The following is a 15,083-nucleotide window of genomic DNA, read 5'->3' as shown; positions in this document are numbered from 1 at the left end:
TATATATATATATATATATATATATATATATCGATCTATCGTTTCCTGTTTTCTTTTTTTTTTTTACTTTGTATTTTTCGAATTGAACGTCAGAAACGAATTGTAAACGAAGAAGAATCGGCTGGTCGAGGGTTGTAAAAAAAAAAGATGGTGGTGGAGGAGGAGGAGGAGGAGGGGTGGTGGCAGGGGTTGGAAAAAAGTCGTAACGAGTCTGTCGTTGAAAATGACGAATGCCGTCGACGATATTTTTGATAGATGGTGGGGGTGGTGATGGTGGTGGGGGATGAGGACAAGAGAGAAAGAAATTCGATAGAAAGGTGTCGACCATTGGTATCAAAAAGAGTTACACGATGTACCAATGTGGTTTTAAAAATTAAAGAAAACATTATTCGATCGTGATGATCGTTCTCGACGAAGCTTATTTTTCGAATTTTTAACGACTACATTAGTCGTAAGCACGAAATATGATATTTATGGTAAAATATAGAGGAATAGATTTAAATGAAAAGATAAAGGACTTGTGTTGATTAATTCAGGATATTATTTATTGCGTATCGTAAATGAAATATAGCTTCTATTTTAACTAACTTTGTATACTATTATCTGGAAATTGAAAGGTTCAGAATGAAAATGAATGAATGAATGTATGAATGAATGAATGAATGAATGAATGAATGAATGGATGGATGGATGATATATACTCATATTCGATATGTTATAATATAAATTCTATTTCTTTGATAAAAATTTGATATATATGTATGTATGTATATATGCATGTTCGATATAAAAAAATAGGAACGGCGAAGGGTTGCTTTTTCTTTTCTTTTCTTTTTTTATTCTTTGTTCTTTATACTTTTTTTCTTTATTTCTTTGTCTTAATCCCTTTTTTACGTAAAGGTGACTATAAATTATAGCCCCTTGACGTTGGTTGAACGCTCGTTTTATATTAAAAAGTGATTATAGCTGTCCGGCAAAAATTTTGTACGAATAAAGAACTTTTTAGATTAACGTAGGAACATCTTGATGTCCATCAACGTTTCAACCAACTGCTCTTTATGTTCTAAGTATATTAACATTTAAAATTCGTAATTTATATTAATTTTGATATAATTTAAATATAAAAAAAAAAAAAATCAATAATTTGCATATAATAAGACCAAGTATTTTATGTTAAACTCATATAGTAAAGTTAAAGGAAAAAGATTAAATGTAAATTACATTTTTTACTAATAGAAACCTATGATGCAAGTATAATAATGTATGCATGTGAGTGTGTGTATGTGTGGGACTATAGAACGTTAAGTTGTTCCATTTCTTTTCTTTTCTTTTCTTTTCTTTATATTGTTATCTTTCTTGTTTTTATTTTTCTTATCTTATATTTTCTTTTCTTTATATGTCGTTTATATCTTAACGTTTAGAATATATCTCTTTAACGATATGACATAAAAGAATTAAATATGACGTTATATAAAATATTTTTAGCGAAGGAAGTTAGATATATCTCAATCACATGCATACACACAAACACACAGTGTGTATATTATATATATTTACATATTATATATAATATATGTATGTACATATATATTATATATTTGTGCATATATATATATAATATATATTATATATTTGTAGAGTTTTAGTTTAACTTGCTGTAGGGGATGGATGTCGTTGATATTTGAGTGATAGGAATCGTTGAAAAGGGATCGCGACATGTGCAGAACGAGCCGCACAAAGGAGAGTCCGTGACCGCAGTGAATGATGTGACAATTGCGCGATATATACGTATATATATATATATATATATATATATATATATATATATATATACACACACATATACATCTATATAGTTGGAAACATAACGAAAGAACGATTTTGCGTGAATTAACTTCGAAAGAGAAATGTTCGTCAACCGGTGAGATAGGTATGTGTGTTTAATTGGTATATGTATATCTGTGTCTATGTGTGTCCTGCACGTACATATGCGTGGTGGATGAATGGATGGATGTGTTTGAAAAATGTCTTTCAAATAAATGAACAACAATCGTTCATTTCTTTTTTTTCTTGACGAAATGTTTATTTAACACGTCGGATATACGAGTTTATACTAGCTACTGATAAAAGAATTTTCATTAAAATATGAATGAAGGTGTGTGTGTTACGTAGATATTACGCCGGTTAATTTAGCCGGTAACTCACGAAGAATGTATTAACGTGGCATTGTTCGAAGCCTTTGTTGTGTGTTTTGCACGGAGAACTGAAATTGTTTGATAGTGTATTCTCTTTCTTTTTCTATCTCTATTTTTCTCTTGTATATATGTACGTCCGTGTTTCGATTGTACGTAGCAAAATTGATGTTATTCATTTCCCCTAAAAAACTAATCTCGAATAGATTAGATATTCTTCTTTATATATCTACGTATATGCTGTTTCTTAATTACTTTCGACGACGTATCGATGAAAAAGATAAAAAAAAAAGAAAAAAAGAAACAAAACAAAAAAGAAAGCCCCATTTGATATTATAAACGTCAATCATTATTGGTTAATGGTTGCTTTTTATATACAATGCTCAATAATATACATGCATACGTTCGTCAGTCGTATTTTTTTCTCATCATTTCTTTATCACTCCATAAACATTTTTTTTTATTTTCGTCTTATACTCCCTACAATTCATTTACTTTTTTCTCGTCTTTGATTTTGATGATTCTTTTTTTCTTTCTTCATGTTTTTTTTTTTTTTTTTTACTTTTTTTCTGAACACTGTTTTATTTCGTTTATGTGTTACACTTATCTCTGTGTGCTTGTAAATATATGTACTGTTTGAATTTGGGTCAGTCAGTCGTGTTCGAAAGACCATTGTGTATATATGTATGTATATGTATATATATATATATATATATATTTGGAATTCTGAGAATGACCGATGCAATCGTCACCAAGGGAGCTTTTCCAGCAATTGCATTCTTACGAACAGAGTTTCTCTATGTTTCGGTTTGTACCTTCGACCGATGAAATGCTATCTTCTTTTTCTTTTTCTTTATTTTCTTGTTTCTTTCTTTCTTTCGCTGGATAATATACTCGCGTATACGCGAAATATCGAAAGTACGTCATCGTCGTTAATTCTACTCACCCTTCATAATTTCTCATTTAACTTCTATACGTTTTTAAAACATCTAATAAAATATATTACCGTCGTTTAACGATAAATGGACAAAAACTAGAAGTAATAATAATTGATCGATATAAAATCGATCTTATCATCGGGTAATGTCTTGTTGAAAAATGATAGGAGAGAATATATATGTGCGTTTAACTAAGTTCGTTGATATCCTTACGTGCACACATTTACATAACTATTGTGCCTTTGAACTTTCCGCTTTGCGATCTATCGCATGTCATAGGGGACGATATTATAGTAGTACTTGAAAGCTTTCACGTTTCTTATTCCTCTACTTTCTTCTTCTACTTTCTTCTTCTTCTTCTTCTTCTTCTTCTTCTTCTTTTTTCTATTCTTGTTTTACAATTTTTTTCATTTCTTTTTTTCTTTTTTTTTCTCTATATTAAACAGACGAAATGCGAACGAACACTCGTGAGAATATTGTCCGACTAGTATCTCTCTACGTCGAGACGTTTTGCATCGTAAATCTCATATACATAGCTCTAAAGCTTCTCTTCTTTCTCTCTTTTTCTTTTTCTTTTCTTCTATGTGTCTCTCTCTCTCTCTCTCTCTCTCTCTCTCTCTCTCTCTCTCTCTCTCTCTCTCTCTCTCTCTGCGTTAAAATATGTACATATTTAATCGGATGCGCTTGATCGTCCTACATGGAAATGCGATAATTTAGTTGGACGCCACGGTGTCTGCCGAAAAGAGTTTACGAAATGGACAAAATGCTAAAATGTGATTCGTTGATTTAAAGACCGACTTTAGCCGACTCTCGGCGTCGTTATTATCGATGAGGAGAGTAGTTCTCTAACGTTTAATTCAATGGTCCGCAAACTAAATCCATAATTTTTCTATGGTTTTTATTTATAAGTATAATGAACTTTTATGGGAGTGACTTTTCATTCGGTTTTCCAAGTCAAATAATATTATTCTTCTTCTTTTATGTATCGTTGATTAACCTTCTATAACTTCGAGTAACTTTGATATGGCAAATTTATATATATTTGTGTGTGTGTGTGTGTGTGTGTGTGTGTATGTGTGTGTCTTTTTTATTCCTTTTATTTTATTTTATTTTTATTTTTTTGAAGTTTCACTTTGTTTCATTATATCGCAAATTTCATTGTTTCTCTCGTGTTGTTCGAAGTTTTTAATATCTTTTTTTATTAGTGATACTATAGTTGTAATGTTATTTCTTTTTTTTTTTTTTTTTTGGTATACATTGAAACAAGTTGGTTCATGAAAGATTAATAAGATTACATTCATTTTTTTTTATCAATATTAAATTACATTTAATTAAAAAAAGAAAAAGAGAGAGAAGTTGCAGGCATAATTTATGCATATTATTGCTTCAGCTTACTCGCGTTTTTATTTCAAATTGCATTTGTTGAAACGATTTGATTATAAATAAATAAATAAGTAAATATATATATATATACATGTGTGTAACATTTTACATTTGTTTATAATTTCATAAGCATCGAAATGACTTCCCTTTGACTTAAACGTTCGTTCATAATTTTATATTATTCCTTTCTTTTTTTTTTTTTTTTTACTTTTCTATCACGAAAAAATCAAAAGATGATAATCAAACAAATATAAATTACTCGATCGTTATCGAACATCGGATGCAAACTACTAGATACTTGTATCGGGTTTACTTTTACCAGCCTTTTTCGAAATGAAACTAATTCTTTCGATCGATCTATCTCGGTGAAGCCACATCGTTTAGTCTCGTTTGTCTTGTCACTTGAAGATTGAGAGAATTGAAAGGCGAGTACAGCTAATTCACGAGCGTGCTTAGCGTACTTATCGATCGTACTCGTTTTAAAACGTCCATCGTGATTTTTAATTAAATTTTTTTTTTTTACGATGGGTTGCTTTTTTTAATCTTTTTTTTTTTTATCTATTTATTTTTCTTTTTTTTTTTTCTTTCGTATTCATTTCTTCTCATCCAACGAAACTTTGACTTCGTCGATAGAATTGATGAGAAAGTGATTATTAAAAACGTATCGAAACGACAAATTTTTAATAGCAATTAAATATATTTCTTTTTCTTACTCTTTCTCTCTCTCTCTCTCTCTCTCACTCTTTTTTTCTTTTTTCTTTTTCAAAACGATTATACGTAAAACAATTTCATTATATTTGAACCTACTAAAGACCAAACAGATTGTTTTATGTTATGTTACACATGATAAGCAAGCCAACGACCAATTTCGAAACCCCTACAGCGTCTTAAGTTGTCTTAAGGGTGGGATATGGTCATTGATTCCTATTAAAAAGTTGTTCTATGGGATCCCTTCTACGAACCCTCCGGACGTATGCGTGGAAAACATTTTAGGACACCCAGTACATATATATATATATATGTGTCTGTGTATGTGTATATGTATGTATATATTTTTTTCTATAAATGTCACGTTTGTCGCCAGCGTTTGATTTTTTCTTCTTTTTTTTTTCTTTTTCATTTTTTTTTTTCTTCCACATGATTGGTCGCTCGACAGCAACCGAGAAAAAAAACCAGTCGAAATGCTATTGTTCGCGATTTTTATGGATGGTTACTTAATCTGCATACAAGAGCGAAATAAACTCTTTCTCCGTGCTCTTTGAAAAATATAAAGATGAAAAAAATATTAAAAAAAAGAAAAAGGAAAAAAAAGAGTAGAGCCGAAAGAGAGAGAGAGAGAGAGAGAAAGAAAGAAATGACGATGTTACATGAAACGTCAGGACTCTCGGAAAGACTCAGCTGTTTTTGCAATTTCTAACCATTCGTATAAGAGTTGAGACGTATTCCCAAGGGAAAATTCTGTGGACGGATATGTCGGTTTCTCTTTACATTCTCTATTCTCAAGTATAACATTTCGTAGATGCTTATTTCTCGCTTTGGAATGCTTATCTTATTACAAAATACTTGGAGGGATGTACCGTTATTTTTCACAACTTCAATATCGAAATACCTACTTGTATTTCTAAGATTTTGACTAATCTAACAATGCGAACAGTTTCGTTGTATCTTTCTTTCTTTTTTTCTTCTTTTTTTCTTTTTTTTTTTGCACATTCAAATTCCATCTAATACTCATGTACGTATATGTATGTATATATTTCTTTATAGAGATATATTCTTGTATCCTTCGTAAAATTTTAATCAAAACTCCTGAGGATGGGTATGCAGCTAAAGAATTCTAAAGGTAATTTTAAAAATCAATTACTTTCTTATCGAGAGTCGATAGATTTCTTGTCAAGCTTGGAGTTTCGCAAGCTAAGCTTGTAGTTCTACAGTCTGAGAGAGAAAAAGAAAAGCAAAATAATTAAAAAAAAAATAAAAAAATAAATAAATAAACAAATAAATAAAAAAGAAAGGAAAGAAATATTAAGCTGAAAGGTCTCGGAAAAGAGTAATTGATTTTTAATATCGCTTAGGAACCTTTTTGCTTGATCCTATATTATGCATTTACTTAGAGTTACTTAGAAAAAAGAAAAAGAGAGAAAAAAAAAAAAGATCGATTAATAATGTATCGTAATATAAGTTTCATTTTATTACAGAGAGTTAAGGAAGAAATAGACAAATAAATAGATAGATAAATAGATAGATAAATAGGATAGATAGACACTAGATAGTAAACCTATCGGATAAAATTTGAAAGATTTTCTTTATTCATAAAACTTTGATAAATGTGTGTGTGTTTGTGTGAATGTGAGAGAGATAGAGAGAGAGAGAGAGAGAGAGAGAGAGAGAGAGAGAGAGAGAGAGAGAGAGAGAGAGAGAGAGAGAGAGAGAGTGTTGATCAGATTTGACGAGCCGAGTTTTCGAACTACGGTCAAAATGTTATCGTGAGAAGGGAAAAAGAGAGAGAGAGAGGGTTCCTCTCGTAAGGATAAAGTGGGTCGTCAATTTCGTCCTGTGTATATGAACCTCCTTTCGGGCTCCAAGGAGTAACCGTAGAGAAAACGTGATCGGAGTGGAAATGTTAGGCCTTCATAGCTGAGTCAACGCAAATTACCGAAAAGCTTGGCAAAGAACGTGGTGGTTTCTCTTCTCTAGTCTACTCTAGTCTTCTCTTCTCTTACTTTTCTAAACCTTACAGTAGCCAATTCTTTTTCTTTTTCTTTTTTTTCCCCTCTCTCTCTCTCTCTCTCTCTCTCTCTTTCTTTTTCTCTCTCTCTTTTTCTCGTATCTTTTCTTTTGATTATGCATCGCGTACACCGGGACACTTTTATATAAAATATATATTTCAGCTATATAAGTAAATAAATACCTACGTTGTACATTCATAGAACACGTTTTCAAAGAATCGTGGCGACAATTTCAACGTAGTTCAAGCATGCTTTCGAGATAGTTAAGAAAATTGAATAGAGAAAGCTCCGTGGTTTTACCTACTAATATAATAAGACTTGGCAAAGAGTAGTACTAGACGAGGAAAGTTTCGAAAGGTCGAACGAGGAGAGAGAGAGAGAGAGAGAGAAAGAGAGCATGATGCACCAAAGAAGCTTTAATAGTTCGAGATCAAGTTACTAGATACATTTGAACGATCCTTATTCTCGAAACTTTCATTGACTCGTTGTGTAGTCCTGCTTTTATTGTTTAGTACAAATAACGCGCTGTTTTCTTTTCTTATGCACGTTCCTTTTTTTAATATAATCTTTCTATTATCTTATCGAAGATAATCTTTTTAATCGTATAAGAACTTTCAATATCTTTAGACGGTTTTTTTCCTTTTTTTTTTCCTTTCTTTTTTTTTTTAAATAAATATACCAACCTTTTCAATGACATTTACATCCGGTTCTCCTTTTCCTCAAGTTAGATCCGGCGAATCCACGAGACAGGTGTCACCGTTAGAACTTGAGTCAGTTTTTCCGTCGCTAAGATTCACTTTCTCGTTGAACACAACGCGTTCCTTCGACTCCATCGCGATTATGAATATTCGTTCGTCAATGTACGTGAATTCACTCATCATCGGAACTATTTAATCGTTGATCGCACTATATTTGTCATGAATATATATTTATATATATATATATATATATATATATATTATATACATATATATAAATACAATACAAATATATCAATACACTCTCCTATCTCTCATTCTAATTTGAATATTATTCTTCTCTGGCTGTTGTTTTCTCAGATCGAAAGCACTGCCAGGTGTACGTTGATTATTCCTCTCTACAAAAAAAAAATAAATAAAAAAAAAAGGAAGAAACAAAAAAATATATATATATATAAAGAAAGAAAGAAAGAAAGAAAGAAAGAAAGAAAGAAAGAAAAAGAAAATACGTCGAGATCGTAATACTCCTCGAGATTTTTCGTGCGTTCGTTCATAAGTTGAGTTTTAAGTGTTAAGTTAAGTGAACGATCGTTTTCTTTATCTATATTATAATAAGTAGAGTAAGAAAGGGAAGGAGATAAAGAAAGATTGAGATCGGGATAAAAGAAACGAGAAGAAAATGAAGATAAAGAAAGATGGAACAAATTGCTTCTAAGAAAAGGTGTTGAATGGATACTCCCTCAAACAATTCGCTGAAATCTCCAATATTTTTTCTCGATCACGCTGACGTCTTGCAATTTCTCTCTATTTCTCCTTTTATCCTTTTACTTTTTCTTAACGCGTCTATCCTTTCCCTTTTCCCCTCCCCCTTTTTTTTTCTTCTCGTTCCCTTTCTCTCTCTCTCTTTTTTTTTCTTTCTTTTCTTCTCGTTGCAAAGACACTCGTATTCGTTCGTAAGAGGTTTCTAAGGACTCGCAAGAAATTGGGTATGTCGTACGCGTTCATCCTTTTCTCGTTCATCGAGTCCTTCAAAGGTTCATCGAAAAACTCGTCCTTTCGAGGTTTCCCTCCCTAAAAGACAATTTTGTTTTTTCTGTCTATCTGTCTATCTATCTATCTATCTATCTGTCTATCCATCTATCTACCTCTCCCTCTCTATTTCTCTCTTTCTCTCCCACACGTGTATGTTGAACCTTCGTTTAATAGTCAGAAAACGGAACGGTGTCATCGCGATAATAATCGACGGACGACGAATAATCGATGTGTTCCAATTTAACGAGCGAAAGTCGACCATCCGCGATAACCTCCGAACGCGTAACTCGAAATCATAACTGGATGCAACAACATTCCTATCTCTCCCTCTCTCTCTCTCTCTCTCTCTCTCTCTTTCTCTGCCTCTCTTTCTCTCTGTCTCTCTTTTTCTCTCTCGTTTCTGTATCTCTTTCTATCCTTTTTTATCTTTTTCTATCTGTCTACTTTTCGCATGTGAAATTAGTCACACACGTACCACTTTCTCCTCTTTATCTCTTTTTTTTAGAAAACCTGGCAAAATCGATCGTAGCTTGTACGTATTCTGGTTGTTCATACGTGTTCCGTTGCTCCATATGAACCAGAACGAAACGTTATTGGTTTTCGTTCGGAGAGATATGATGAAGTTTGATTGCGAACAAACGCGAACACGATTTTATGCTCTCACTGCTACTCACTTTTTATCTCTTACTCTTTCTCTTGCGTCGCTAACAATTAGATTTTTCGTCTTTTTTTTTTTTTTTTTTTTTTTTTGTTTAATTTCTCTTTCCTTTCCTTTCCTTTTTTTTTTGTTTCTTTTTTTCTTTGTTTCCTTTACTTAATTTTTTTTCGAGAGAGATCGCTTTTTTTTCGCCTTCCAGGATGGAAGACAACGAAATTTTTATTTCATTTTATCTCCTATTTCTTTTTGTTTGCATTTCTTTTTTATTTCTTTTTTCTTCTTTTTTTTTTTTTCTTTTTGGAAGATTAAATGGAACCCTTACAGACGGCGTAGATGTTTCATTCAGATAACAATCGAGATTCGAGAACTCAGTGCACTTAACTTTAAGAGGAACGACACGTTCTCCGTTGATCCCGGCAATACGATTTAGTCGATTCGATGGTGTTGTTTCAATAAAAAAGAAGAAAAAAAAAGAAAGAGAAGAAATAAAAATACAGAGAAGAGAAAGAGAAAGAGAAAGAGAAAAAGATACACGTATACATACATACACATAATATATATATATATATATATATAATATAGGAAAAAGAGAGTTAGAGAGAAAAAAAGAGAGAGAGAAAGAGAGAAAGAGAGTGTTTCCTGTTCATTTTGAGATCAAATCCGAGCTAGTCCAGCAAAAGGTGAAACAGCGATAGGATTCGCGGTACCGTCGGACCTCGATAATGGAGGTTCCGATCGATTAAAAGTAATCGTCTCTTCGATAGTAGCCGAGTGCCCAACGGAATTAGCTACAGTCGAAACGACTATACGGTAACGTTGAATTTTACTTTGAAAACACTCAATGTCCGATATGAACTTCGTTTTCGACGATGATCTTCGTTCTTAATCCGAGTCACTTTAGAAATTCGCGTCCTATCTATTGTTCGATTATTTCTTTTACCCCTTATCCCTACCCCTCATTCCAGCCTCCTTTTTCTTCTTCTTCTTCTTCTTCTTCTTCCTTCCGCTCGACTCCTTTCGACTCTCGGAAAAAAAGCAAAAGGAAAAAAAAAAGATGTGTGTATCGCGAACGACGACGACGACGACGACGACGACGACGATGATGATGATGATGATGATGGACCTTTGTCGAGGTGACAAAGAATAATCGACGTTTCTTATCGTTATAACAAGTATTATATTCCTCGATTTCTTTTCTCGATTTCTTATCGTTCTCGTCGATTTCTCCGACGATACAACTCTTTTGACACGCGCAATCGCTCTCGTCAAAGGCAAAGCTTCGAATCGATATATCCGGTAAAATACGCGTACCTATTTACGATTTTTATCGTCGATTTTATCTATCTTTAGATATACCGTTGAAGAATGAAAAAAACTAATTTCAAACGATTATCTCTTTTCGTTTGAATATCTTTAACAGAATATATATATATATATATATGTATATATTTTATATATACGTAATAACAATCCTATATTCGTATTGCATTTATTAACCAATGCTTATTAGGTTTTGTAACGTTGTTGAAATTATTTAAATATTTAATCAATGTTAATAACGACGTGTAGTTTACTCTTTAGCAATTACGTATTATTTCATTTGAAATCTTTCGGTAAATATCGAAGGGGTAATTTTCGTTCGAAGGTCACAGCGTTGCGTTTATCTATTAGGTTACGTAATGAAGTAGTACCATCAGCATCAGTTTCAGCATCGGCATCAGTAACAGCAGTAGAGCTTTGGTCAGTCGATCGTTCGAAAATAGAGCTTATATATACGTAGGTAATGTAACGAGTTATGTTACGATTTTCTCCTCTCTCTCTCTCTCTCTCTTTCGCGATTCGGGCAAATCGTTTTGTAAGTGCACGAAAAGAAAGGGAGAGAAAGAGAAAGAGAAAGAGAGAAAGAGAGAGAGAGAGAGATTTTTACGAATATAATATCACGTAATTCTCGACGATGTCCTAACAAATAACAATAAAATACGTTTCGTTTCATTCAAGGTCGTGAAAGATATCATGTCCAAACGGGGAAAAGAGAAAAGAATTTATCGAGTTTGTCCTTTGTAACAGGCTGGATCAGGAGAGGGATCTATTTGATCTTCGTGTGTGTGTAATAGGTAACATTTTCACGACGGAAGTATTCGAAACATCGACGGACAATATCGTTCGAGAGAAAATAAAACGGAAAAGGAAAATTCCGTTGCTTTTCTCTCTCTCTCTCTCTCTCTCTCTCTCTCTCTCTCTCTCTCTCTCTTTGTTTCTCTCTTTCTCCCTCTCTCTATTTTTCTCTCTTCGTTTCTCTTCGTCTCTTATTTTCCTCAAATTTCACGGTTACATCGAACGCTTCGAGAATCTTTTACGAAACCTTTGACTCGTGTTACGACATCCGAGAGTTCTTTGCAATTCTCTTTTCACGAAATAGGATCGATAAAAAAATCGCGAAGGAATAAAACACTCTCTGGTGTAGTCTCGTCTTTATTCGGTATATCTTCGAATTTCTTTTTCTATTCTACGTCGAAGGGGAAAAGAGACGTTTTGTTTTTCTTTAATCTCGAACAAGTAGAATACGATAGACAGATAGACAAGTGGATAAATAGATGGATAGAAGATAGGTAAGTAGATAGATAGATAAATAGGTAGATAGATAGAGAAAGGGAAGTATGTATGTATATATGTATGTATGTATGTATATATGTATGTATATACCTAATAAGAACGAACGCACATCAGAGGAATCTTCATTCTCGCGAAAACAGTTGTAAGGAGAGTGTAAAGTTGTGACGATTCACTGCATATATAAATATACATATAAATGAAAAACTAAACAAACAAATAAATAAATAAATATATATACACATGCATATATATATATATATATTTATATAAGTAACTAATATATGTACGTGATCCTTGTAATCGAAACGTCGTCGTAGTCCCTCAGGATCAAAGTTGTCCAAGTTCTAATGACAACATAATCGTTTTAAGAAGTACCACCGTACGAATGTTGTTTCTTCACACGTTAGAAAGATAGTTCTTTCGTTAGGCCGAGCACGATATTTGATTTCGGCGACGGGCCAGCAACAACAACGGCAGTAGCAAAGAGTCGTGACGGTCGTCGTCGGTGACGTTATACGTCGTACTCGTGATCGCGATTGTGAATTAGGATTATTTAGCAGGAGGAGAGTAAGACATTGACGATGTTGTCGTCTTTGTCTTTGACGTAAGATATTGGTAAGGAAAGAGAAAAAGGAGAAGAAAAAGAAGAAGAAGAAGAAGAAGAAGAAATAGAAGTAGAAGAAGGTGGAGGAGGTGGAGGAGGAGGAGGTGGTGGCGGGGGTGGGGGTGAGGGAGGAGGAGGAGGGCAATGATCGACAAAAAGTACTATCGAGTCTCGATTCGAGATATCGAAGGATGAGAAGGAATAGGATACACTGTTGTTGTTGTTGTTGTTGTTGAAGAAGAAGAAGTTGTTGTTGATGAAGATTGGCTTTTTCCTGTTGTTGTTGTTGTTGTTGTTGTTGATAACGATGTTGACGATGATAATAACGATGAAAACGATGACGATGATAGTGATGACGATGATTATGCTCGTCGTCTTCGTCGTCCAAATCGTTTTCGATGACACTACGTCGGCTTCGATTATATCGTTCTTCCTCTCGTTGACAAGAATAAAAGAAGAATCCGTTGGCGTTAGCAGCGTAGCGTTTAGCGATGGGCCACGATGAAGAATAAGAATAAGAATAAGTAGTAGTTGAAGAGGAAGAGGAAGATGAGGAAGAAGAAGAAGAAGAAGTAGAAGAAGAAGAAGAAGAAAGCATCCTCGTGGCAGTAGCACCGGCAATCCGCGACGACGATACATCTCCTCGAGACATATGTCAATTTCTCTATCTTTATTCTTTTCTTATCTCTCTTTCTTTCTTTCTTTTTTTTATTTTCTAATCTTTCTGTCTTTCTATCCGTCTCCTGTCTGTCTCTCTCTCTCTCTCTCTCTCTCTCTTTTTCTTTCTTTCTTCCTTCTTTCTTTCCTTCGTTCTCTTTTACCCTCTTAATTTTTTTTCCTTTCTCTTTTTATCACTCTATCTTTCTCCCTTTTTTCCCCTCTCTCCGTCACCTTATCTCTTCCTCTCTCTTTATATTCCTCTTTTTTCCACTCGTGAGCTTTCTCGAACGCTCCAGTTTATAACCACCACCACCGGCCACCCTTATTATTTCTTCCTTCCTTCCTTCCTTCCTTCCTTCCTTCCTTCCTTCCTTCCGTTTCTTTTCTTTTCTCTTCTTCTTTGCTTCCTTTTTTCACACACACACACACACACACAACACACACCCTCTCTTCCTCTTTCTCTCTCTGTCTATATGTCTGTCTTTCTCTTTTAAATTCTACGCGACGACGTTGTTAAAACCCAGTTTTTCAATGCGGGGGAAAGAGGAGAGGAGAAGAGAAGAGAAGAGACGAGAAGAGAGGAGGGTGATGCGCGCGCGCGCGCGCTCTCTCTCTCTCTTTCTCTCTCTCCTCCTTGATATCTCTATTTTCTCGAATGAAACAAAATCTGTATGTTTCAACGAGAAACACGATTGACGATCGTAGATCCTAGATCTTAGTATCGGTATAATAATAGTAGTAGTAGTAATGACGATGCTGGCGGCGATAATGATGGTGATGCTGGTGGTGATGATGATTAAAGACGTGGTGATAGTGGTGGTGGTGGTCGTGATGTTGATGTTGGTTATCCTGCTGCTGCTGCTGCTGGTTATGATTGTTGAGGATGACGTTGTCTTCTTCTAACCGGCGTAACCAACATAACCGGCAATTTCGTACACGCGTCTTTTCGAGTCGCATCGTCGCGTCTACGCGCGCAAAGAACAACAACAAACGTGCTCACTCCGCGTTCACCCTTCGATTATCTTTCTTTTATCTCGCGCTTCGTAGGAAGAGAAGATAAAATATGTATACAGTGAAGAAGAAGAGGAAGAAAAAGAAGAAGAGGAAGAAGAAGAAAAAAAAAGAGAATAAAAGAAAATGTCCCTTCGAAAACGTAGGATATATATATATATATATAAATATATTACATATTATAGATATATATAAACAAATACATACATATATATATATATATAGAAAAACAGAAAGAGAAGTAAAAAATGATGATGGAACCGAGAAAGGAGTAAAAAAAGGGATTTAAAAAATGCGAAAGATTAGGAAGGAACAGGAGGGGTGGAGGAGGAGCAGGAGAAGGAGAAGGAGGAGAAGAAGGAACAGAAGGAGGACGATGTGGTAAAAGAGAGAAAGACAAAAAAGAGAACGAAAGAGAGAAGAAAGAGAGAGAAAAAAAATAAAAAGAGAGAAAGAGAGAGAGCCAAGCGAGACGAAACGAGGCGAGCGAGAGAAGCGTCGGTGGTGAGCGTCCGCCCGCTCTGACGCTCCCGACAGGACTGCGTCGGTCCCCATTTATTTCTCCTTT

The 15,083-nt window shown here is 34.0% G+C and overlaps 1 protein-coding gene across 3 annotated transcripts in view; it reads right to left on the bottom strand.

The window, feature by feature from the left end:
* Nucleotides 1–15,083, bottom strand: part of LOC122632111 (small conductance calcium-activated potassium channel protein) — a 114,123-nt gene that overhangs the window by 63,892 nt on the left and 35,148 nt on the right. The window contains exons 1-2 of one of the 3 annotated variants that reach the window (XM_043818597.1): nt 12,528–12,896; nt 7,923–8,145 (exon numbers count right to left, since the gene is read on the bottom strand). The exons of the other annotated variants lie outside the window; for them this stretch is intronic. The gene's annotated coding sequence lies outside the window, so the exon portion shown is untranslated. Of the gene's footprint in view, nt 1–7,922; nt 8,146–12,527; nt 12,897–15,083 lie in introns of those variants that run through there. 3 annotated transcript variants of the gene reach the window in all.

The sequence above is a fragment of the Vespula pensylvanica genome, chromosome 9 (assembly GCF_014466175.1).
Source record: "Vespula pensylvanica isolate Volc-1 chromosome 9, ASM1446617v1, whole genome shotgun sequence".
NCBI classification, from domain to species: domain Eukaryota; kingdom Metazoa; phylum Arthropoda; class Insecta; order Hymenoptera; family Vespidae; genus Vespula; species Vespula pensylvanica.
Note: the sequence above shows the minus strand (reverse complement) of the source record. Positions and strands in the feature narration are given on the sequence as shown.